At 37.3% G+C, this 25186-nt stretch overlaps 1 protein-coding gene across 3 annotated transcripts in view; it reads left to right on the forward strand.

Annotated features, from left to right (window-relative positions):
• The first annotated feature begins 5774 nt into the window (after positions 1 to 5774).
• dag1 (dystroglycan 1) overlaps positions 5775 to 25186 on the forward strand; it is a 42309-nt gene continuing 22897 nt past the window's right edge. Inside the window, exons 1-2 of one of the 3 annotated variants that reach the window (XM_067416301.1) lie at positions 5791 to 5929; positions 6090 to 6255. The gene's annotated coding sequence lies outside the window, so the exon portion shown is untranslated. Of the gene's footprint in view, positions 6256 to 7931; positions 8088 to 25186 lie in introns of those variants that run through there. The other 2 variants (XM_067416299.1, XM_067416300.1) reach the window with 2 other exon arrangements.

The following is a 25186-nucleotide window of genomic DNA, read 5'->3' on the forward strand; positions in this document are numbered from 1 at the left end:
AATTATTAATTAAAATGTTTTAGTTAAGGTCACCTGATATAAAGTGGGTCCCTCTAGTTTGTCATATTTATTGCCTGTGCTGTGACTATGTAAAATGTTCTAAATAGGTTGCTGAGACATGCATACAGTATCGCTGTAGAGTATTAGTTTTCACTACCTCAAAAAGAGCCAAGAACACTATTGTTTCTGGCTTGTCATTTCTTTTTAATACCTTAAGTGAAAAAGCAAATAGGATTTGAAGCCCTGCAACATGACTGCTCTCAGGGACATTGCTTTGTCACTTTACATTAGACACACTCAAATGGATTTCCTCTGACTAACCTATAACTGTGTCCCACTGTAGTTTGTGTACCACTATTTTGCATTTCTAATATATAATTTTTTTAATGAATCTATTAGCATTATAATAAGCATGAAGGAAACAGCTGACAGTGGTATTAAATGAGATTGCCACATTTATTTCCTGAATAGACTTGTCATATTCTTAAGAAGATTAACGTAAAACGGAGACCCTCAAACTGACGGTGTGCATCTGCAAGGTTCACCTTCATGTCATTCCAAACCTGTAATGGGCCATTCAGACATAACATGCTTTAGCATTTCAAAATTATGAGACTAAATGTTCATTTGTTTTTGTTTATGTGTCCTTAGTTACTAAGTCCCCCTTGTTTGTTACTGAATTATCCCAACTGTGTCTAGTTAAGTTCTGTAATTTACACAAAAAGGATGTGCTAAAAACACTAACGATTTTTTGTTGCGTTTTTAATGAAACTTACCCAATTCTGTTGATAAAAAAGAATGCCTAGAATAAAACATTGTTGTTGTTGTTTTTGTTATTTTTTATTATTAGTTATAACAACTTAAAAAAGTATGTGTTTGTTCGTCACTTAAAATTTTAAGTTTGGTAAACTTTTGGTAAACCAACAAATTTTAAGTTAAAACAACACGTTTTTTCTTATTCCACTGTGGAAATTTAAGTTGTGATAAATAATCACAGCAATATTTTTTTACAGTGCAGAGGCTCTGTTCTTTCTTTTGATGCGTGTTGAAACAATATTCATGCCACAAAATATTCTAGGGGCCATGGAAGTTTTGTGAAAATGATCAAAAATGCTGGCTGCCGATTTTTTTTAAAACACTGGCAGGGAAAGAGTTAACAAACGCCCGTTTGGGGAACCCAAAACTGTTGTCTTATTTTAAAAAATGAGATAAAAAACTTAAAAATAATCTAAAAGTAATCAAATAGGAGTAAGATTATATTACAAAAATGTCTAATCTTACATTAATGATGTTATATCATGCATTTTGTGTTTAGGGAACTACAATTTCTAAGTAATCTACTCAGCAATGGGAATATCCAAGCTGCCCTTGTACCACTAATGAGCAATTCTAGTCAATTTTAGTCAAATTCAGATTTTGTTGCAAACGAAAGCTTGAATTTAGATTAAGTAGGCCAACTATATGTTTTTATAGTTTTCAGGCACAGATATCCAGCTACTATGAACTTTGCAGTAAGGTTGCTCGCTGGCCAGCTTTATATTTCTAATCAACCTTTCAGGATGCTTCCAGGCGTTACCCCATCAATCAAACGTCTGGATGCTTTTGGACTATTTCCTTTAAATGTGATCTCAGATACTGCTGGGGACATTCGCCCTTATTAAAGATGGCCTTTATTGATCTGTGATAGCCACCCCAGGTTGTCTCTGAGATGGCCTCCTTTATATCCAGAAATTGCTGGATATTGATTGCAGAATAAGAAACTGTGGAGATGTTGATAATCGTATCCTCTGAGAAAAAAAAACAAAAAAAACAGAGAAACACCAGGGACCAAAGGTCTCCATGTTTCTCTTCAAATCTGGGTATTCACCATCCAATTCAAATGCTGGCTGATACACTAAAAATGTCTCTAGCGCCGAAGTGTGCTGCTGATGGTATCTTACCTGGTGTAGAGACAAACAGCTGTGCACGACTGTACATCTCTGTGTCTAAGGGGATTATGTGACCTGTTTGAGACGTACAGGGGCCCGTAGACCTCATGAGGCATGAGAAACCTTATCTTACTCCATCCTGCTAAGACAAAGTCAAGGGGAAAGTAGGTTCAGCCTTAACATGCATGGGGTAAGAAAGTGTGAAAACAATATAGAAACACAATATCAATATCTATTTACATCTGTTCATAATCATTTTATTTATATAATGTGTTAAAAGGTTTATTAATGTATATAAATATATGAAAAAATTAGTCACGACAACATCAAACTATAGTGAACATGAACGAAGAAGCTGACGAGACCGCTTTGCTTGGTCCCGTGGATGGGAAATTTTGTTTTAAAAAAATGAAAGGATGGAAGCGTTTTGCTACACTTAGTGGCAAACATTGCACTGGTCTGCTGGACTGAAATAAATAAACAATATTTTGTTGATTAAGCTTATGTATTCAGTCATTTCATAAGCTTCAGTGTATTCAGTCAATGGTATACTAAAAAACCATGTGAAAAATGACTATTCACTGTTCTCAGGTCAAATTAAAATGTGATTAATTCCAATTAATTAATTAAAAAGCCTCTAATTAATTAGATTAATTTTTTTTAATCGAGTCCCGGCCCTAGAAAAAATAACATTTGTATATACATGCTGAAAGCATTCTTTAGAAATGTTGGCCCATATTGATAGGATAGCATCTTGCAGTTGATGGAGATTTGTTGGGATGCACATCCAGGGCACGAAGGTCCCGTTCCACCACATCCCAAAGATGCTCTATTGGGTTGAGATCTGGTGACTGGGACTATTTTAGTTCAGTCAACTCATTGTCATGTTCAAGAAACCAATTTTAAATGATTCAAGCTTTGTGACATGGTGCATTATCCTGCTGGAAGTAGCCATCAGATGATGGGTACATGGTGGTCATAAAGAAATGGACATGGTCAGAAATAATGCTCAGGCTGTGGCATTTAAACGATGCCCAATTGGCACTAAGGGGCTTAAAGTGTGCGAAGAAAACATCCCCCACACCATTACACCACCACCACCAGCCTGCACAGTGGTAACAAGGCATGATGGATCCATGTTCTCATTCTGTTTATGCCAAATTCTGACTCTACCATCTGAATGTCTCAACAGAAATCGAGACTCATCAGACCAGGCTACATTTTTCCAGTCTTCAACTGTCCAAATTTGGTGAGCTTGTGCAAACTGTAGCCTCTTTTTCCTATTTGTAGTGAAGATGAGTGGTACCCGGTGGGGTCTTCTGCTGTTGTAGCCCATCCGCCTCAAGGTTGTGCGTGTTGTGGCTTCACAAATGCTTTGCTGTATACCTCGGTTGTAACGAGTGGTTATTTCGGTCAAAGTTGCTCTTCTATCGGCTTGAATTAGTCGGCCCATTTTCCTCTGACCTCTAGCATCAACAAGGCATTTTCGCCCACAGGACTGCCGCATACTGGATGTTTTTTTCCCTTTTCACACCATTCTTTGTAAACTCTAGAAATGGTTGTGTGTGAAAATCCCAGGAACTGAGCAGTTTGTGAAATACTCAATACGCCTGTCTTGCGCCAACAACCATGCCATGCTCAAAATCACTTAAATAACCTTTCTTTCCCATTCTGACATTCAGTTTGGAGTCCAGGAGATTATCTTGACGAGGACCACACCCCTAAATGCATTGAAGCAACTGCCATGTGATTGGCTGATAATTGGCTAGATAATTATTGCATTAATGAGAAATTGAACAGGTGTTCCTCCTTCTAAGCTTAAAAATAATTTTTATATTTGCTAAAATTAAATCAATACTATTACAATATTGTTTCATATATATATATATATATATATATATATATATATATATATATATATATATATATATATATCAATAATATCAGTAACATTTCCATGTAACGTGCTAATGTTATTAATCAAAGTTGTATACATGCAGATTTGTTATATAATATCAAAAAATTGCCATCATCATGTTTAAAGCCCCACTTGGCTACTTTTGCTCTCGGGGTCCCCCTACAGTTTGGAAAAAATAATGTCCTCAACTACTGTCGTAAGATCTGTAATCCTACAACAGGGGATGCCATCGCGCATGCATTTGTTGACATGACAACCCTGATAGCCCTGAACTAGTGATGCGTCGGTCGTCTCATAACCCGCGGACCCCGTATGTCTATTTAATGGTCGCGGGTGCGCGGCGGGTTGTAAAAATATATACAGTGGTGCGGTGCGGGCCAAATAACTTCATAAAAGTGGCGCCGCGGGTCAGTGCAGCGCTAACAGGTCGCCTGAACACTGCAAGAGGAGTTCAGAGTTCTTCTGGCGGCGCGTGTGAAATGTCTTCATCCCAGGTAACGTTACAGTCAGTGGCATGTTTCAGCATGTCATATATAATTTCATGGGTTTTATTTTTTTCAAACGCCAAATAATCACGATGCTTACGTTTACAAGCCAGCGTCATTATAGTAGTCTATTGGTTAGCGTTTTCCAGAATCTATATGATACTTCAGTTCAATGTTTGAGTGGTAGCTCACCGTAACAAGCATGACAGCATCGGTCGGGCACGCCTCCTCCAGCTCACGCCGACGAGCAAACGCTGGTCACATGCTGATCCTCGTCCTGCCTTTAATCCCATCACTTTTTTGTTTCCTCTTATTGCTTTCCTCCAACAAAACCTATTCTTTCTTATTTGTCTCTGCTGCTTCGGACATGACTATATTATCCGACGAACAAAGTTGGGCTCGCACGTCCGAATTTAAGGAAGTGTGGGTGTTGGTGGAAGTGACGTATATGCCGTAAAGCAGTCGAATTTTGTAGTTCTTTTTGTTCTCGGGTTACTACCCGAAACCCGAAGTTTAAAAGTACGATTAAAAACGATACAGACCCCATCAGGCTATGGCAGACGTGTCATTCAACCTATTGTAAGTCGATTTATCATCACAAGAGTCTTAAAAAATATATTTTGAAGGTTGAAAAGTTACCTAGTGCTGCTTTAATAAATACTAAAATGTTATACATTAGTATATATTTGCTGTTACATAAATATTGAATTAATACTAGTAATAATAAGCAATTTATAATAATAAATAAAGTTATAATAAAGTATTTGCTGTTTTTAAATATCCAAAAAAATTATGATGCAATCATCATCATCATCGTCATCATTATTATCATGATGAATACATATTAAAAGGTTATATTGTACATTTGCTGTTACACAAATATTGCAATAATAATAAGCATGATAAAAATGCTGATTCTTAATATCAATATAACTTCTTTATAGCCTAACATATAGTAATGGTATTTTTTTTTATAAACATAAATTATTAATGTAGGCTATGTATAACTAAACATAATTGTTTTTGTCATGTCTATCTATCTATCTATCTATCTATCTATCTATCTATCTATCTATCTATCTATCTATCTATCTATCTATCCATCCATCCATCCATCCATCCATCCATCCATCCATCCATCCATCCATCCATCTATCTATCTATCTATCTATCTATCTATCTATCTATCTATCTATCTATCTATCTATCTATCTATCTATCTATCTATCTATCTATCTATCTATCTATCTATCTATCTCTCTGTCTGTCTGTCTGTCTGTCTGTCTGTCTGTTGTGTGCTTTGTCATATGAAGTCTGTGGACAGTTAGAAGCGTCTATGAGTAGAAGTGAGGTGGAGTCGGGTAAGGGGTGGAGTGTGAAGGAGGTAGCCTACATGCCTCCTCCTCCTCCTGCTCCTGCTGCTGCATCTGAAGGGGCAGAGATTCTTCAAAGCCCAGACAGACACTGAGTTACACAGCAAGTGCAGAGCAGCTCACACGCCGATAAAACAAGCCGGGCAGACACCATTTCTTCAAAAACCCTCTTCATCGAGGCGCGAGCCAGCCGGAAACCTCGACATGTGACCGCTCCTGACTATCGTTATGTACTTTCATTTTTATCTTTCTTTTTTAATTTGATTTTCTTCGTCATAAAGACTCGAAACAGGACTTGTAATCAAGCGCCGCGCAGTCGTCCTGTGGATTTGCCAGGAATAATTCATCCTCATTTTCCAATTCTTTCTCGTAACGAATCTTATAGGCCAAGGGACGAGCGGGATAGGAGCGATTTAACAAGCAAATGAAAACATCTCACTGACCTCTGGCAATAACCGGACCTTTGGTTTAAACAGCAGCCTGTGTTTTCGCCATTGAAGAAGCGTTGACACGGATTTTACCACTTTTGGAATCGAGCTGAATTTGAAACGGTAATTATGGCTCGTTTTGTTGCTATTCATTTCCATTTTAGACGTTTCTAGGATCGAGTGGACAAATCTGCTGGTCGAGTCTTAAAGCTGAAAAGTAAAAGTTTGGAGCATCAATATTTTCAAGACATAGAGTTTTTATTTTTTTTATTCAGGCAACATAAAGTTGCATACGTTTTTTTCTGGGAAAGTTATATTATATAATATTATAATAATATTTGTTATTAAGTAGCCTTTCATACGTTAAGTGTGAAGCATTTTAATTAATAATGATAAAACTATTTCATTTGTTTTATTATTCCAGAAATAGGGAAAAAAACTGTTCTTAAAGAAGTTTAAAAGCAGATAACAAAACATTTAATAATAAGAAAAACTTTCATTAAACGTCTTTCTTTTTTTCAGGCAGGTTAAAGTTAAACTTAAAACTAAGAAAAAATATTATAAAAAATAATCCTCATAAAAATAAAAAAGGTTTAAAGGGTTTAAAGCCTATGTTTTTGGGGGTTTTTTGTTTTGGAGAAGTTGAAAAGCAGCATGAAAAAAAAAAAAAAAATAGGCTAAATAAATAAATATGTATCAAGTGTTATAGGCTTACATAAATAATTATTAAGTGTTCAGCATTTTAAGCAGTGATTATAGCAATATTTAATTTGTGTTTTATTATTCCAGCCTTAGAAAAAAAAAAAAAAACGGTTCTTAAGGAAATTTAAAAGCAGATAATAAATCATTTGATAATAAGAAAGACATCTAGAGACAGTTTTATTTTACTTTTATTCAGGCAGTTTAAAGTTAAACTTAAAGGGATAGTTCACTTTAAAATGAAAAATGATGTCCTTTACTCACCCTCAAGTTGTTTCAAACCTGTATGAATTTCTTTCTTCAGCTGAACACAAGGGAAGATATTTTGAAGAATGTCAGTAACCAAACAGTTAACTGGAGCCATTGACTTCCATAGTATTTTTATTCTATTTTTTCCTATTATGGAAGTCAATGGCTCCAGTTAACTGCTTGGTTACTGACATTCTTCAAAATATCTTCCCATATATATATATATATATATATATATATATATATATATATATATATATATATATATATATATATAGAGAGAGAGAGAGAGAGAGAGAGAGAGAGAGAGAGAGAGAGAGAGAGAGAGAGAGAGAGAGAGAGAGAGAGAGAGAAAATATATATATATATATATATATATATATATATATATATATATATATATATATATATATATATATATATATATATATTAAAAGCCTAAGAATTTGTTTTGGAGAAGTTGAAAAGCACCATAAATATAAATAAATCAATATGTATCAAGTATTGTACATAATTATTAAGTGTTAAGCATTTTAAACAATCATTATATAAATATTTAATTTGTGTTTTATTATTCCAGCTGTAGAAAATAAGAATCCAAAAAAACTAAAAACTAAAAATCTTAAAGAAATTGAAAGCAGTTAACTACATATAAAAGACACATGTTGTGTTAAATAAATAAATAAAACGCTAATGTATTTAAACCAGCAGCAAAAATGGGAGGATTGTGGACGGTAGAAAAGAAAAAAGAAACAAGTGTGTGCAAATGAACGTGCCCATGAATCTGAGCTCGGCTGGTCGCGTCTCCGAATCTGTGCTCGGCTGGTCGGGTCTTGACTGAGCCTGGACAGTGAAAGTGTGTGTGTGCAGATTGATTCGTGTAGATGGAGAGAGAAGAGGGGTAGGAGGGCGAGATTTCTTCTCCTCCTAGCGCACGGATGCGTCTATAAGCTTAACATCGAGATATTATAATAGCTGCGATGTGACGCCGACCTATTCCCACCGAGGTAAGACATCGTGTTAAAGTGCCTTTGAGGCTGTTGGACTGAATTATAGGTCATATTTTTAGGCTTGGCTGTGCTTGTGCTGCATAGAGACTGGCGCTCCTAATGCAAACCAAATGCAAACAGGTGTAAGACCCCCATGTACACAGCAAACGAGCGCCGACGCGACGCGATAAGGCAGAACGCTTTATATATAATCGAACGAGCTTCATCGGTCTTTCAGTTTTTCGCGTCGCGTCGAACGCGTCACGTCGTGAGATGGGCTTTAACGCTTTTACGTTAACGTTACAAAATACGCGTTGAAGCCCAATGGGTTTTTATCAGATTCGAATATTCAAATAAGATTCGAATCAACGTCGCTTTTGTTCCTGTTTTTGCCGCCTCTATTAAACCATATATCGGGCTCAGTTTTTGCTATAGTTGTGATATCCATCGTTAATGTTTATTTTTGGAGGTTTAGATGAAGGTCTCGGTCGATTGATTAATTAATCTATCAAGTTGGTTACCATTCGATATCAACAACCTGACTTTTGAATGTATTTGTGCTGAAAAGGCGATATAGGTGATTCGTTTCCGGTGTAACATCGTTCTTATCACTCGCTATTATCACCTTCTGGTTATTTATTCCGCTTATTGCCATTTTAAACGACATTATTGGGTTTGTTATTGATTTCCAACATATGATCAATAATGTCAGTATAAGCAAAACAATGTTTAAGCCTGTTATTGTAATGTAAAATATGGTGTAGCCAAATTTAATTTCCGCGTTGAATTCGGTGTGTGTGTGTGTGTGTGTGTGTAAGAATTCCCTGCGCTTTTTCAGACTTTTGAAGATTGTGTTTTAAAACGCGTCTCATTTTTATTGTTCACACATCAGCTTTGCCTTTGACCTCTTGTTGTACGATGTAAATAAATAGTATTGTTGTGTCTGACATTGTTGATGAAAGGGGTTTACATTTGAGTTTAAATCATATTTTGACTCCCTCCATGGTTTTGTGAATTTGTTTTTGTCTCTTTAACCTCATATAGACATAACAAAGTAACCTCAGTGTGTAGCACTAATGAACCAGGAGGATTTTTCCCCCTCACTTATTGGCTTGTTTGGCTTTTTAGCATGTTCATCACGTCTGCCTCTCCATGGAGACGTTTTTAAACCTTTCAGCTGTGTGAGGGGTTTTTTCCCTTCTTGTCAAGGGACACCAAGACCTCCAGACATTTGGTTTCTCAGCTATCCTTCGATATTTGACTTCTTCATCTTATGCTCCTCGGCGAACATGCAGAACACTTGACTCCCCAAACCAGTGTACAAATCCACCACTGCCTTGTTTTGAAGAAAAAGCCTCAAACATAATTTTATAATGTTGTGTCTGTGTTTACAATGATTTCAATCCAAAGAATCATGAATCTGTAATATCAAAACTCTTGAACTGCACACATTTAATTGTTTTGGATACAAACGGATATCTATGACAATCAAAGCAAGTCATGTCGGTAACACTTTATTTTAGGGTTCAATACCCTCTATTTGCTATTTGCTCTACTTGCTTGTTAGCGTGCATATTATTAGGGTATTGGCTGTTTATTAGTACTTATGACGCACGTATTAATGCCTTATTCTGCATGATCATATTCTACATCCCTTAATCCTACCCAATACCTAAACTTAAACGCTACAAAAATGTCCTTACTGACTAATAATAAGCAGTAAAATAGGAGTTTGAGGCAATAGTTAATAGTGAATATGTGACCCTGGACCACAAAACTAGTCATAAGTCGCACTGGGGTATTTGCAATACATTGTTTAGGGTTTATTTTAGTCAAAATTATACATTTTTCTTTTATGCCAAACATCATTAGGATATTAAGTAAAGATCATGTTCCATGAAGATATTTGTATTATTAGTAGTAATATGCATGGCTAAGGACTTCATTTGGACAACTTTAAAGATGATTTTCTCAATATTTAGATTTTTTTTTAACCCTCAGATGCCAGATTTTCAAATATGGTTATATATCTTGGCCAAATATTACATTGCATGGAAAGCTTATTTATTCAATTTCAATCAATTTCAAATGGACCCTATGACTGGTTTTATTATCCAGGGTCTTGAAAAAAAGTTTAAACTCAACGCTAACTGTTACCTTCATATGTCACACTATATTTTAAGGTGATTTAGCTGTACATAATTTACTGTTGTTAATATAATAACTACAATTGACTAGGCCTAATCCCTAACACTAATTGTAACTCTATAGTAAGTTTTCAAACTGGGGTCTGGAGACACCTCCAGGGGCCCACAAGGTCCATTGAAAAGTCTGGAGAAAAACTATACAAAATAAAATAAATAACATTAAGAATAATTTGATAAAAATAAATGAGTAAAGCAATCAATTTGAATTTGAATCTAAATAAACCAGTAAATATAAAAGCAATTTCTTAATCTATTGATTGTATTACATTAGATTAAAGTTGTGATTTAATATAAATTAAATATATTACTTCTACAGGGTGTAGAATATAATAATGTAACTGAAAATAATTTTAGCTAATTTTTCTGTGTACGAATTGCGTGTTCATAAAAGACTGATGTCTTATAAATTTTAGGATGGGGGTCCCCTCACACAGGGATGGTCATATTTGGTGGTCCATGGCATCTAAAAGATTGAAAACTCCCGACGTAGTTAGTTAATATTACTCAGAACGTATTGCTATGTAACTACTTCACCTTAAAATGAAGTGTAACCCATTATATTTTGCTAAATTGTTGTGGTTTGTTTCTTCTCAAGTTGCTTTGTGTATTGTTGCCTCATAGCATATAGTTCAAAATGTCATGCATTTGAGAACAAATGGATGATGCATAAAGAGTTACTTTACCACTGAAGGTGTAGTATCACATTTTAAAAAAAATGTATGTACTGTACATGTATCCAATTTTTAGTTGTTCAGTCTGTCAAAACCATATTTAAAACCAAAAAACTCCCACGTTACTTTCTCCGTGTTGAGTCGTTTAGTCACTGAATATCTCACTTGAAGGAGGTTTAAAGTGAGTTGTTCTGGAATAAGGCCATATCTCTGCTTTGGCATGTAGTTGAGTCTATTTTCTGCAACCCCCTCATTCCTTCCCAAGGGAAAATCCAGTGAGTAAAGGGGGATAAAATTAGAGGACAGGTATAAGGTTCCCTTCCTGCTTTTTTTCAGTTTTCTTGTGCAACGGCACAAGATCTACGTGTTGTGTTTCACGTTGCAAACGTCTTCTGTAAGTTTCAGTTTCATATTCTTACTACCCTATTGAAAGTCTGTGGTGGGAGGCTAATTTAGTCCATTTTTTTTTCCTCAGGTGCCCTTAATTTAATTGCGATTGCAGGTATTGCAATACCCTTTGGGCTGATCGTCTTGCAGAAGATGTTCTGGCCTGTTGTACTGTTGCACTTGTCAAGTGTTATTGATTCACTTGCCCCTGAGAAGAACTCTCTTGGCTCTGTAATTGCATGTTCATTTATGCCTTAATTTGTTTGAGCTAAGCAGTCCACGGAGATATTTATTCCTGGTGTACCTTGTAAAAACGTCCTTTTATGGTGCAATCCTTCTGGAGGAAAACGCTAGTAGAGGATGACGATATTGATTTATTTCCTGCACACGTGACTTCGTTGTTGTCGGGTTTTAAAAATAGACGAAGTATGAGGCTCTTCCTCCCCAATGGCAGGTGCCTGAAAGTTTATACTAGGCGATTGCAGGGTTGAGTCCGTGAAGTACCTATTTGGGCTTTGCACAAATCTCTCCGCACAAATAAAGCCTTAAACTTGGATTACGCCATGCCGGTGCTGACCGTGAGGCCACGCCGAGCAGAAAAGGTGCACCCATGAGAAAATTCCTTGTGTAGAGTCATGCTCCGGACCTCTCATAACTCCCTTGCTTTCGTAATCAGACACGTAATCTTGTAGGGTGATTGGATTTGAGATGACGCCGCAGCCCGAGCTGGTGGCTCGCTTCTCCTACCACAAACATGTCTTTTTTTTTCTCCGCACACGCATACACATGCAGATCTCTTGTTTATTTTCCAGTAAGCTGCTTCAGTCTTTGGAGGCACTGTCTGCTGCAGTGTGCTATAGTTCACACTTCAATTGCAGCCTAACCTAGATTTCTGTAGCACTGCTTGTAAATAACCCTGGGGCTCTGTTCTGAGGGAGGGGGCTTTAAAGGCAGCGGGAAACGACTCTAATGCAAGGCTGCGTACTATCGGTACTGTGATAAGACTTGCATCATCAGCAGAGGTGCGGAGCTGAGAAGAAGAAAGCAGAGAAATATCCGCGTTACCGCCTGGCACTGAGCAAATAGATTTTCCGTCTAATACTATGCACTTCTATAATATGCAATAACACGCAGTCCCGCCGAGGAGATGTGCGTTTGCTTAATGAGTTAATGTTCTGCCACATTGCTTTGCCCATGTGGCCCAAGCTTAGTTTGCAATCTCCTATAGTGTGCCGTAAACGTCAGAATTGACCCGTCCTTTCACTGAGGTTTAAAGCCGACAGGAAATCAAACTCGACTCTGTTTACATTCTTAATACTGGTTCTTGGTCATATTGTCAACGATTTAGCGGTGCATGATACTATCTTTCAACTGATGTCAGTAAACCCTCATGGTTTTTCCCATTTCAATCATTTGTCTGATCAACTATATTTTGTGTTAAAGCTACACTGTGTAACTTTTTTTAGTTTATTCTTGGCTAAAAAACACTTAAAAAACACACACAAAAATATATGTGCTCATTAATGTATATTTACTTCTTTCAAGTATTAAAGTATTCTCGTAAGTTTATAATATGCCATTGAAAATACATACGGGTGAGGAGTTACAATGCCGGTCGCCATGTTGCCCCTCCATTTTTAAAGTACATTAGCCAAAGAGGGACATACCCGTAAATTCAAGCTTCGCCTTTTGAGTGTTTTAACACTCGATGGCACTCATGGACGAGGTCGAACTGGAAGCCATGTTAATCTTGGAATAAATCGGCCACTGTAGGATTTAAACCGAAATCAGAATTGAGAGGAACAGAAACTAATATTCGCTGGATGGTCATAAACCTTTTCACCGCTAGATGGGGGAAAATATATCACACAGTGTAGCTTTAAAGACTTGGTTCACCCCAAAATGAAAATTCTCTTATTAATTTCTTAGCCTAATGTCGTTTGACACCTGTAAGACCTCATTTTTTGTTGAAATCCGATGGCTCAGAAAGGCCTCCATTGACACCAATGTCATTTCCTCTCTCAAGACCCATAAAAGGCACTAAAGACGACGTTATAAAGTCCATCTCACTAGAGTGATTCTACAATAATTTTATGAAGTGACGATAATTGTTTTTATGCGTAAAAAAAAATTACATAACGACTTGTATAGTGATGGGCCTTAAAAAAAAAAAAAAGTTTCGAATGTATATCGATTCATGTTTCGGAGGTCTTATGGGTGTCGAACGACATGAGGGTGAGTAATTAATGATACAATTTTCATTTTTGGGTGAACTCACCCTTTAAATATCTTGACCTCATCTAAAAATTAAAATTTTGTCAATTTACTCAGCATCATCATGTTAATCCAAACATTCATTTTTCTTCTGCTAAACGCAAAGATTGCACCCCATTGACTTTCATTATGTAAATTTAAAAAAAAAATGCAAAAATAACCACAGCGAGTGAACATATATCTATGCTAAATTTATTCTCAGCTTCTAACACACACACACATTGGCGTGTAAAATGTAAGCATTTTTTAGCCAATGACACTATTTAGTCGCCAAGAGTGAAGATTTACTTACATATGCGAGTTATTTCCTCACATTGCTGAGGGTTGTTATACATTACATTATTATCCACTATCAAACAGTTAATTATGATATGTCTGTGATTGGCTACAATGATCAACGCACAGGAGTGTTTAATAGCACATGGAAATGTTTAAGTGTATTGAAAGCACAAGCAGGCGTCGATCAGCATACTACTGACAGACGCCTGCATTCAATTGCACCCTTTTTCATCATTGATGTATATTTACAACATGTTTTTTAATGTGCGCACGAGCGCAATGGCCAATCAGAGGCATTTACGATTCTGTTCAACAGCACTCAAAGCGTCACACTTTTTTTTATTTCAATGCCGACTAGGTACCGATGTCGGTATTTTTGACAACACTATTTACCAGTATAGCCATATATTTTATATTAATATATTTATATTAAATATATTTAATATATTTTCTGTTAAACATGCTCTTTTGGATTTCATTGGGTGCATTTACATGCACGTTCTTATTTAGTCGATAGCCGATTATGCCTAATAAGCAGACAATGAACATGGTCATGTAAACGTGGTAACCCTTTTTCTTTTATCGGTAAGTTCATAAATGGTGTAAGCATAAACCGGTCGGGACTCTTACCCTGATTGTACCCCGGCATCTAAACGCATTAACCTGCTTTCTGTAGGCTTATTGAAGTGCGCATGTGTGATGGTGACAACACAAACTTTGAGCAGATTTAAAAGATTCCAGACAGAGCGAGCTAGCATTTTACATTAAATAAGGACGTATATCATAAACGCAGACTCTTTAAAGACCCAGACAATTGTAAAGATGTGTTCTCATCTCATGCAGCAGAAATAGAAGAGGTTCAGTCAAAATGCTGCATCTGGAACTGCATGAGGGATAATATGAGTCAAATCTCCCGCTGACACGCTTTATTTTAAATCACAACTGACGTAACATTTTAAAAAACTCTGGACATTATTATTTTTGACGTCATTACAAGGAATTAACCTGGTTTATTAATAAAGTCATGTAAACGCGGTTTACTTGCATTGTCAGTTTACTGGTTTGCATGTAAACCAAGCGGCAACCTCCCGCGATCTCTCTTGAAGCCAATACGGAAGTAATGTAAACTGTAATTCCTTAACTGGCCACTAGGGACAGGCTCCAGAAGGGAGCAGAATCTCATTGAGCCCCATGTTAAAATTCTCAACTTTACAGCAGAAAAAAACATGTTTACAGCCTGGTACAAATTGTGGTGTTGGCCTATAAGGCTAATTTTGATCTTCATGACAACTGTGAGGGGGGGAATTTTTTTTATAACTCATTCATTTACGTTACATAAAGCCTTAAAGTTCTGCATAATTAAGGCCGTGGTTACAAGTGGATAGCCATTTATCTGCCGTCTGTAGTCATTGCGTCACCTCAGCTCCGCGCACATCCCGCCTTTTTGCCCATTTTCTGTTATCCGGGAGTGACACGCGATGACTCGCTCACAAGATGGCAACGCCTAGCATGCCTCTACTTTACGCTTCAGAACGGCTTATCGGAATCTTATGGGTGACGTCACGGACACTACGTCCATATTTTTTTACAGTCTATGATGTAAACGGGGAAAACAGATCATTTCAATAAGCTGATTTGTTTGAGTTATCAGCTTACTGGTGTGCATGTAAGCACACCCATTGTTTCTTTATCAAGTTTTGGTCATATTATTATATGACCAAAACTTGAAAAAAAAACAATGAACGCTGAAATCCAAAAGGGCATGTTTGGGAGAATTTGTGAAAATTGAAAGCACCTGGTGCATTACACTTAGCATGGACTCAGAAACACAGCTCAGCTTCACCCGTCCTGGATGAAGGTACATGCAGAGGATCTCATCCGCCTTTAACTCCTCAGCAGCCAAAACAGGGAGGGAGGCGCAAACGACAGCCGAGGACAGAACTAAACATTCAAACATAGCCTGGTTACACTTTAGATCGGTGATAGTCTGATTTTATTTTAGAAATTGGGTTCCAAAGATTATAATAATAATATTTATGTCTAGCGCCACTTAATTCTTATTGCAGCAACGCTGTCATTTCTTCGTGAATCTCAGATGTAATGACAGAATCCGCACGATCAGTGATTGTTGTAAAATACAGTCTAGCTACTGTTGGTTGTTGGACGCGTTTAATAATAAAAAGAGCGATTAAAAGCACAAAAATGTGCACAAGAGATTGTTCCCAAGTCGGTGCGTGCGCTCCAAAACAGCCCTCAACGAGAAATGACATTCGTTTCACACTCGCGTCTAAAAGATCAAATGTACACAAACATCTGTCAAAATGACCGGCTTGGAGAGTCTCTTAAACACAACACAGTTTGTGTCTAAAATGGACTTAGTTATTATTGATATATTTGGGAGAAAATGTAGTGCATCTGCCGATTATCAGTTGCCTATAGATCTGCACATCTGTCTTAAAGAGGCAGCGGTGCAAATAAACATGCTGACGAATTACTGCGAATTAAACAACCAAATGCAAAGAGAAAATCACTCACAGCTCTTGCATGAATAACTTCAGCTTTAATAAGCATTAATTTAGGCTATTTATAATAAACTATGCAGTTGTTTTACATTTGATTACTAGAAAAAGTACAGATAAGAATACCGTTAAAGTACCGGACCGATAAGCAGTATCGATTAGAGTAGTAATACCATTAAAACCTTAACGATACCCATCCCCAATCATCACTCACTAAATTAATGCAGAATCATTCTTGCGATTTGGTGACTCCCCAGTTATTGAAGTTTTAATTAGGCTACTTGTCCGATCGGGCAAGTTAAATTCTCCTCATCTTGCCCATTCCAGGCAAGTAGACAAGCGTTTATGTCGAGCCCTGAATTTTAGCATAGATGTTGGGCAATATGAAAAAAGGGGTATGCAAAGGTATACTTAACAAAAAGTAAAAAAACAAAAAAACAAGCATGCAAATTAGCGTGAGAACATAATTCACAAAAAGTGCAGATGGGAAGAGTTTTGCAATTGATTTACTGATGCCGTGCAAATTAAATATCCCAGGCGGGTCATTTCCATAATGACCAATGCAATCTACCAAGAGTAGCGCAAATTAGCGACTACTTTAAGATGTTTTTTCTGGCAGGTAAATGGCACCCATATCAGTAAATTGGCAAACCTTAGTACATCACTTTGCATTATTCATTTAATGCTCTCATCCCATAAATTTTGTGTCTGAAAGGGAAACTCCTACAAATGCATATGCAATAAGGTCAGTTGCAAAAATAATCATCCATGCCTTTTCAACACTAGTTTTTCACTGCATGTCTTTTAGTAGTTTAACACCAACAGAGGGTTTGTAAATAAATAAATAACAATTTGGGTGGATGTAGTTCTTTTTGCTGGATATACATAGGCAACATTTTAGATGACTGACTGCGTCTTTCTTTCGTCCATTGCTCAGATGTTTTTTTGATCCACTAGCTCTACATATAATGGTATCCTGCAGAATTGCAATGGCAGGGATCAGCTGTAAAATTCGCAATTGGCAAAACAATATTAGCAACAACAGCTTTTTACACTTGGTTTTTAAGAGAGAGGTTGGAGAGAGCAAAAATAGTACAGTGTTGGGGAAAGAAAAAAAAACGTGTTTTCATGTAGCTGTAATGCTGTAGCACAACTCGGGTCAGGACTTTCTGTGGTGTCAGAGGCCTTTAGACTAAAGCTGCACTTTGACATTTTGGAGGAAAACAGCTTTGAGTACGTCGTGCGACCTTCTCCTCCGTGTACCTCGAACACAAAGCAGCGATTAAATAGCAGCCTTTCATCGGCGGTCGACATGCCGAGTTCTTGTGGTGGTGAGCGCTACAGTGTTTTTCAGGTAGATTTCTATGGGCTCAATGGAGATGTCCTGGCCTGTGGTCTCAGCTGAGGGAAAACAGGCAGGAAGATCTGTCCTACAGGGAAGACGGCGTGATTCACTAGCTCAGCATGCTGTAGAAACACAAGTTTAATGTAGCATAGGATGTTAACGCGATGGCCTGGAGACTGAGACATGTCAGCTCTGGATGGGAGAAACTGGGCAGATAAAGGCCACCTCACACAGACACACTTAAATTACCTGCTTACAAATGCAATAATATTGATTTTTAAAGATGTTGTTTACATATTACCATGTCTGATGTTGTGTCTGGCTGATCGATAAGCGTTGGGGGTTGCGTTTAAGGATTTGAGAGGAAAATGAAACGTTGGACCTATTTAATGTTTGCAAGCACCAATTTGTGGCCAGCAGCCTTTTGGATGAAGGGAGGCTCTCTGTTTACCCCTACTGAGCCGCTGCTTTGAGTTGATCTTTGACTCCCACACAAATTGCCTGCTGTTTACCGAAGTGCGACTGTGTCTGTCGTGATCTTTGCGAGAATGCTTCAGGAGGGTAATTGTGGAGTTGTCTTGAGTGAGCTTAGAACTGCTACTACCTTCAGAGCTACACCTAGACGGGAGGAAAACACTCACAGTTTGTTAACAGATTAGCGCTGTAAACCGTAAAGAGCGAGGTTGGTTCTGGACTAGAGTGCCAGTTGTACTCAGGCCAGCTGCACATTCACAAAAGCGGTTGTCACGTGAACGCCTTAGGGCTTGAAACATCTACTTGAAGTTAGTGATTTACAATGTGCTGTTTAAACAATGATATATTAACCATTTATTTTTTAGCCAGGGCGTTTTTTTTTTCCGTCTTCTGCAACTTAATGCATTTGAAAGCTAATTTTAGTTGAAACATAAATCTAGGCCTTACTTTAATGTATAATTGTCTTGGTTGTGTGTTCTATCTGCTTTGGTTCTCAACCAGGGGGCCTTAGCAGTCTTCCAATGGGGCCCTTAAAATTTAGTTAATCAAAACTACTTTAAATTCACCTCCTGAAGAACTATTTTATTCCGATGAAGAACAAGGATTCCAGTGTTCTTGGAAAATGTGGTATAAGGGGAAGGGATTTCTTGACTTAAATCGATTCTCATTTTTATTAGCCGATACCGATTCTTAAATCCCAAAATTCGATTAGTCTATCCAGTTTTCAGTTGATGAATGAACAAACTTTGTAGAGCCCCTCCCATAAAAAAAAAATCACAATAATATTTGTGCTTTTGTTACTTTTCATATGAAACAAAGTATAAGATTTCAAATGACAGCCATTTTTATTACGAAATGTAAAAAAAAAAAAAAGAAAATACAGTTTTGCTTCTGTTTAATGTCCCTCTCAGATACTGAAGCTTTCGCGCCTCGATCGCCCCCTGGTGACCGGCCCCAGTATAGCCGCCCCTCCATGTTTTCTAATGGATGCGAGGCAAACTGAACAATAAAATTACACTTCAAAGATTTTTTCCCCAAAGTGAGTTTGTCATTGAAGGCAGTTATCATCACGATCATTTCATTTCAAGTGTTCTTTTTTAAAATAAGTTTAGTTTTAGTTAGTTATTTGATGCTATAAAAACGGTGGGTGTGACGTCATGATTGACAGCTGAGATCGACGTCTTCTCTGCGCGAATTTGTCACTGAGGCACTAACAGACTTTTTTTCTGGATTTTTGGGAGCAGATTGGAGCTTTAGCTTTAATTTCTACATTTCCATAACTGTTTATTTCACACCAACATAATTAATTGTTCTGCATCTGTGAGAGTGTGGGCGGGCTTTTGATATCGCGACTGTACTTCCTGCTCTACTTCCAGCGCAACTCCGGTCCCGAAATCTCTACTGCGCAGACTCGATCCCAAGATGTCAGCGCCGTGCAGGCCGCCTGAAAGCTTCAAATCTGGCAAGCAGAAACGGACAATGTCGAGTCGTCCATATTTTTTTTACGGTCTATGGGTGTGACATATTGTAGTAGCACCTCAGTTTGGAGCTTAAATACCAGTTACAGCAGGAAATAAACATGAATGAAACTTTTGAAAGTATGTTAAAAGATGCATTACAACTTTCCAAAGTCTGTATCATGTCTCATGTAATCGCCCATCAGCGTTTCAACCGCGGAAAGACGTCAATAATACTGCTTGTAAACAGTTTCACATTTACCTCAGAAAAAACATATCCAGTGACCACAAACTTGTTAGTCGACTAAACTGAAACATGGAGATTAACATTTTGATAAATATATGCATCACACTACACATCATTTTTTAATGCTTGTTTGAACAAATCAGTCAAGTTTTTATGAATTCCACCGTTTAATTGTTTATATTTAAACAAAAAAAACGAATTGTAATAGAAATATGATCATGTAATTGTAAAGTTAATTTATTATTATTATTAAAAAAAACAATTCAGTGTAAATTGTTTAAATTCATTAATTTGAACCTTGAATTTTATAGTAGTGCAATACAAACTGGCACCCAGTATAGTTTACAGCATTAGTTGAAAGATTAGTTTAGGTGCTTTGTAGAGCCCCTCCCATCAAAAAATAAAATAAAATAAATAATCGTTGTGCTTTGTTACTTTTGATATGAAACAAATTGTCACTTTTATTACTATATTTAAAAAAAAATATATCCTACCGTTTTGCTGCTGTTTAATGTAGTGTGACAGATCGTAGTAACACCTCAGTTCAAGGGAAGTGGCAGATGCTAAAAGATACAGTACAGCTTTCCAAAATTTGCCATGTACTGTATCTGATATCCACAATAATCAATATTGTATCGAACTGAAAGCTTGTGAATAGAATGGTGAAATTTGTGTCAATACTTAGCCCTAGTCATCAGAGAATGAAGGCCATTCTAGAGGAGAACTACATTTGCAGATTTTGATCAAAGATTACATAGATTTTGTGTGTGCATGTAAATCACTTGAATTGTGTACCACAAGACATATTTCAATGGGTAAGAAATTGTGAGTAAAAGAATATTTTTTTACAGATCCTTAGCAAGTATTCCCCAAATGACATAAGACCTTCAAAGTGTTGTTCTGGACCGTGTGGGGCCCTGGAGTCAAAAACGCTCTGAACGACTGTAATGGAGCGGAAACTTAGCCCACCATTTTCACTGGGTTGCCTTCATGACGTGCAAAAATAGCACCCTTTACCGCCCTCGTGCAGTCCTAAAGCTCTTTTAGCTGGGCCTAATCTGGAATATTCCTCTATGGTCTTCCGCTTGTTATCGATCGCCGTTTTAACATTCATATGTCCTTAGTGTAGGTCATTTGCTCTTTCTTCTCACGTTTGTAGACTATCCTCTCATTTACCACCCTATTTATAATACATAAATAAATCCTCAGTAGTAAATGCAAAAACAGGCATTTATAAGAAAAAAAGCTTTTGTTCTCTTCCCCGAGTCTCTGTCTTGTGCTACCCCTCTTTCACCGCCAATTGAAATCAGTGTCGACTATAAGCAGGGGGGTCTGATTAGAGTTTAAAATTCAGGGCATGTGCCAGGCCATGCTCTGTCCACTCCTTGTGAATCTTAAATCCGTCAATTTAATTTTCCTTGAATGGCACTGGTGTGGAGGAGGGGGTGTCCTCGTGCTGCACGACTTGTCAATTTGAGGAGCAACGCTTTAAGAAATCGTACCAAGTGCCGAGTGGATTTTACTGTAAACCCACCTTCCCGTGAATTGTAGAAGCTAAGCTGTCTGTTCTTTTGAAAAAATCATGCAGCATGCACCAATAAAACTAATAATTTTAGAGATGTTTACTAAGCCAAGCATTGCTACTATTGCTAATTATTATACCTTACCCTAAGAAGTAAACTTTGTGGTTGGGTCTTGTGCAGAGGCTAGGCTGTGCCATCGCCAACCATTAGTTGGGCCTCATCTAACCCAGCAGTCCTTAAATCATTAAACAACTTGGACAGCAAACGTCACACTGGCTAGTGCGTGCTTTTCACACTAGCTTTGGTGTCAAGATCTTTGCCTCTGATAATGTATACTCTAAAAAGACTGAGAGGTGGGGGAAATAGGCCAGGCCAGGTGTGTTTGGCGCTGACAAACAATGTAACCTTCCAGCTGGTTCATAACTTCTTGTGCTGACCTAGTAAATATATCAGGACCGCTGTGGAACCTGAGGAACACATGAGTGTTATTTCTTACAAGTCAACACAACTGCGTGTCTTCACACTGCCTTGTGTCTGCGACGGACGTTGTCGGAATTATTTGAGACCACCAGGCTCTTGAGTTATTTCATGTTGGTGGATGTAAGTGCTCCTTCACCTTGTGTACACCAAAACAGATTTTGATCCCAGTAGCTTCCATTTTGTACGTGTATTGGGCCTGCAAAGGTTATTTGCATTGTTCAGATTTTCTGTGAATGTGTGTGTGGGAAGGTAGTTACCTTGACAAGGTAAGGCTGCTTCAGGAATGCTTGCACGTGAGGTGAAAGTCAGTATTGCTTTGAGAGTATTATCTCCTTTATGAATGAAATGCAGAAAGTGGGTGGTTGGAACAGAACAAGGATGGGACCGAAATAATGATGTTTTGTAGCTCCATATGACAAAGATATAGATTTTTCTCATGCGCTTTGAATTTTTTTTATTTAGTCAAGTATCTAGTTCAAGGTTTTTAGTTTTCCAAGCATCAGTCATTGTTGAATATTTCCACCAACATACCACTTATGTTAAGTCTAGTTATCAAAGTCTTTTTAATTTGTCCTTTTAGTTACACAGCTTTGTTTTTCTTCTCCTCCTGTCAGGCCATCACATCTCAGGTCATCAACATTTTCACCAGTTTTAATCCCCACTAGTTAATTTTAAATGGTTCTGCAGTGTGACAAATTAATTTTTACAAAGTACAAATAGGCCTTTCCATGTAGGCTCTCAATTAATATTCGGTTATTAAAGCAGCATGAATAATTCTAAAAGAATTACTGCAAAAAAGTGGCTTTAGATGGTGTGTAGCTTGCTAATGTAATAGTGCATAATATATTAGCTATAACACTACATGTTCACTTAATACTTTACTGATTTATTATTTTCAGTGAATTCTAACTGAGTCACAGGTCATTCACACAAATGACACATCCTGTGTTAGTCTGCTAACAAATGATTCAGCACAATTTAGCAATACATTGTTGACAAATGGCAGAACCAGCATCTATCATTTTAATATTTCAATACTTTAGTATTTTGTTTGTAGGGTTGTAACGGATCGTATAGTTGATCCGTGATCCGTACTGACCAGGCTCCACAGCAATTTGCAGATTTGTTTTGTCTTACCAATTTACACATTCAAGTGATATTTTTTTCCCATTCCATTCCAGTTGCCTGTCTATCACCAGATCAAGCTCAATCTTTTACTTCAGTCTGCTCTGTATTTTTACTGCACAGAAGGTGTGATCAACGGGCGTAGTTCAAATGACTCTACACAATTGGATAGTCCTTCAACCAATCAGACCATCAATCTATCGCTTCTTTATCCGTCATTGCGTTTAACCTGCCAATAGGTGGATAAGCCGGTTTTTGATTTGGTTTCTGCAAATATGTAACTGAAGCAGGATATAAATATGTACAGGTTTCCAGCCTAAGCTGCAGGGCGAAATCAAATAACCGGCAGATCGGGCTGGGCTTACCCAGTCTACCATTCCAGTGCAAGGAGAAGCAAAAGATAACTAATTTAATATAACTATGCTTGTAATTAGTGAATTTGTTCTTTTTTTGCCTGTTTTTTTTCTTTTCTCGAATGTTCACTTGAATAATGTTTGAACGTTTAGTCTAGTGGTTTTTGTTGTTTCAAAATAAGTTTAGACCCTCGCTCTGAGTTTGATGTTTCTTGTTTGTTAAATTACAGTGGCTGTAGAATCTTAAAAAAATATAACAATAATAGCTATTATAATTTTAAAACTGTTGCCATATTGCCAAATATTAAACATTCGAGCCAAATGTTGTGTTGGCGCCCCTGCAGGCTTTTGTTAATGTACAAGTTAATTGTTTCTATAAAGTATCTTACTTTATGTATTTTAACAGTACTGTTCAATAAAACCATATGATTACTTGCTTTTGATCAGCAATTTACCAGTTATTAATGCATTATTGTTATTATTATTATTATTATTATTATTATTATTATTATTATTATTGTCATTTTAAAGGCTATTGTTCACTTGGGTGTGATTTTTACTACCACAAAAAAAAGAGAAAAAAAGTGAGTCTGACTATTCAATTAATTGTCAAAATAACTAACCGATTATGTGATTTAAAAAAAAAAAAAAGTTAGTGACAGCCTCTTTGTGGAACAGAAAAGTATGAGGGATTTCAATATAATGCCATCAATGTAATGAAAATAACTTGCTACAGTGGATTAGTTATATTATGTAAATTTCTCATTTGAAACTACAGCTCTCTTTAAGCATACGACAATAAGAATAGGATCACTGGTGGTTGTCATCCAATGTGATTTATTATTCTTTTTTTGCTCACATTTGGCTTCTCTGTGTTTTTTTTTTGTAATATTTCAGTGTGTTTGATTTATGTGGCTTATATTTCAGAAAATCTGATATCTTTGACTGCTGTAGTCTTCTCAAGTATCACGGATATAGGATGATCTCTCGGCACAATGTTATCTGTGATTTTGCCCTGTTTTGTGTCCGTATCCGCAGGGTACAGTTCCAGCCTTCATGGTTTCAAAACAAACAGAAGATGTCTTCGAGAGTTATTGTCTAAACCAAACCCTCGTGTATCTCAGCATCTACGTTAAATACACAGTTGGGTTGCTGATGCCTGCTGTGAGGTGTTTATTGACACAGAACATTGATCTAAGACACTTTGTGTTAAGTCAGTGTCTCTCAGGCCATCTGTTGCCCCCGTTTTGGGGTAAGGGCACTACCTACGGCTTTTGCCACATTAAGTCGGTTTACTGTTTGGAAAAACGGTGGCTTTGATCAGTTTTTTCAAAGTTACAGCAAGTAAAAAAAAATGGTTCCTTTGCGTTTCGCCGTACTGTCGTTTGTTCTGAACAAACATTGATCTTCTTTGAAGAGCTCTCCTTTGGTTGCATCTTACACACGCATATGCTAGAAAAACATGCACGTTTCTGTTGTGGGTAAGCAGCCCCTTGTGGGGTAGGTAGACTCAAAGAACAGAAATGCTGATTGTTATAGGTGCCGAATGCTATTGTTGGCCCCTTGCGAGTTGTTGTTGTTGTTGTTGTTGTTGTTGTTGTTGTTGTTGTCCTTCATTTTCACACATTAGCAAAGTCCAGCACCCCCCCCCCTCCTCCTCATCCTCCTATTCCTCACGTCTGCCATCCCGCCATCCCTCCTGCCCTCCCCGGCCTTACATTCATCCGTGTGCTGAATGTGACAGTCCCAGCATCGCACTGCTTCAGCCCGGCACCT

The sequence above is a fragment of the Pseudorasbora parva genome, chromosome 14 (assembly GCF_024679245.1).
Source record: "Pseudorasbora parva isolate DD20220531a chromosome 14, ASM2467924v1, whole genome shotgun sequence".
NCBI classification, from domain to species: Eukaryota; Metazoa; Chordata; class Actinopteri; order Cypriniformes; family Gobionidae; genus Pseudorasbora; species Pseudorasbora parva.